Source organism: Poromitra crassiceps, assembly GCF_964638095.1.
Source record: "Poromitra crassiceps genome assembly, chromosome: 8".
Lineage (NCBI taxonomy): Eukaryota > Metazoa > Chordata > Actinopteri > Beryciformes > Melamphaidae > Poromitra > Poromitra crassiceps.
In genome coordinates this window covers 2,040,258-2,042,191 of record NC_139629.1, presented here as the reverse complement: position 1 = coordinate 2,042,191, position 1,934 = coordinate 2,040,258, and the positions used below count along the sequence as shown (strand labels likewise).

Genomic DNA, 1,934 nt, shown 5'->3' with positions numbered 1-1,934 from the left:
ACCATCGTCAATATACATCACATAAAAAGGAAAATGAATACAAACACAGGTTTCTAGCACAGTTTATAGGTCGTAGTAGTTTCTGAGTGAGCGTAATAAGTCTTAGACAGGTTTCTTCCGCTGTATGTTTAATTATGTCTATGTTATTTGCACCTGTGCAAACAGAATGTTTAATTATGTCTAAATTATGTCTATGCTATTTGCACCTATGTGCAGTGAATGTCACTGTTTCCAGCTTGTTTTTATTGCTTTACTGTTATTGCTTGTTGTTTCTCTTGTTTTCCTGCACCTATATGCCCTGTTATTTTGCACTATTTTGTAACGGAGTCCACAGCACAAGAATTTCACACGTGATACTTGTGCTACGGAGTGAGAATAAAAATCTTGAATCTTGAATCTTGATTCGAAACATCTGGAAAACAACTAATTGACTAACGTTTAAATCCTCCACCTTGGCGGACACATCAGACAAACAAAGTCATTACATACTGCTTACACTTTGGCTTCAGACACATCAGACAAACAAAGTCATTACATACTGCTTACACTTTGGCTTCAGACGCATCAGACAAACAAAGTCATTACGTGCTGCTTACACTTTGGCTTCCTCCTTGGTAGCGTACGTAACGTTCACCACAGCCGTGTCTGTATCAGTGTTCACTGTGCAAAGAGAGAGAGAGAGAGAGAGAGACAGACATAAAGATTTGTTTGGCCATTTCCATGTGCACATAGCAGCTCTGTGTTGCTGCTGTAGGTGAGTCCAGGTTCCCGTGGAGAGAGACTTTTGTCCGTGTGAAGCCATTTTAGCCATCAGCATCACTGGCTTGCCTCCAGACCTGCTGCTGCCTCCACAGACACAACCTGCCTACACACAATAGCCTTTCTGCTGCTAGCACAATCATGGATTTGAGTTTGACATGGCAGCAGAACACAGCAAGCAATCTGTGATAAAGTACCGCATTCCCCTGCAATGCACAATGGGAACACACCTTGATGCCTGGTGGCCAGGTACAGTATTTTATTTTTTATTTTTTTATTATTAGTTTATTTGGCAGGGACATATACAAAAAACATTAAACCCCATAGGGGAAGAGATGCTTTGCAACAGATTTAGCCATAGGCTACTTTCCATCTGGAGTCCCTGGGCAGGTGGATACAAAGGCCATTCAGAGTTAAAAAAACAACAACAATAAAATACATAAAGTGTAAAAAACAGGGAAAGGGCACAGGTTAGTATGAGATAGTAGGGGTGCTCCAAAAAATCGATTCTGAAAGGATCGCGATTCTTAATGCCACGATTCCTGGATCGATTCCAAACTCCCAAGAATCGATTTTTAAAATCGTAAAAAAAAAAAAAAAAAAATTTTTTACAGTGCACCTGAACGCAACATGCAAGATACCGACTGAATAAGTGTCCAAATGTTCATGTCATTTGTGTACTGTACTGCCACGGTGCCACCACCTCTTACACTTAAGAACTCTGGTTAATGTATTCCCCCCAAAATCTATAAATCCTTCTCAAAGTCTACAGATCCCCCCCAGCCTATAAATCCATCTTATCTGAAGAACATAAGGGAGGAATTCCCCCCTAGTTTGCAAAATGAATTTAGGCCCTGACTGTAATACAGAAGTTGAATTTGAAGTTCAGCATTAATACATTTGTCATTTTTTGTCTTATATTTACCTTTGTGTGTTATTGCAATATAAAACTACATAATTGAGAATCGATTCTAGATTCTGGAATCGAGAATCGTTGGAATCGAGAATCGATTCTGGAATCGGATCGTGACCCCAGGAATCGGAATCGGATCGGATCGTGGCTTAGCCGGATCGGAGCACCCCTAATAGATAATAGTATAAAAAAACAAAATACATACATGGAAACATCTACTGTATATAGAAGCCAAGAATAAAACACCACCCACACACACACA

The 1,934-nt window shown here is 39.9% G+C and overlaps 1 protein-coding gene across 1 annotated transcript in view; it reads right to left on the bottom strand.

The window, feature by feature from the left end:
* igf2bp2a (insulin-like growth factor 2 mRNA binding protein 2a) overlaps nt 1-656 on the bottom strand; it is a 33,464-nt gene extending 32,808 nt beyond the window's left edge. Inside the window, 1 exon segment of the mRNA XM_083640944.1 lies at nt 597-656. The gene's annotated coding sequence lies outside the window, so the exon portion shown is untranslated.
* Nucleotides 657-1,934: the final 1,278 nt, after the last annotated feature.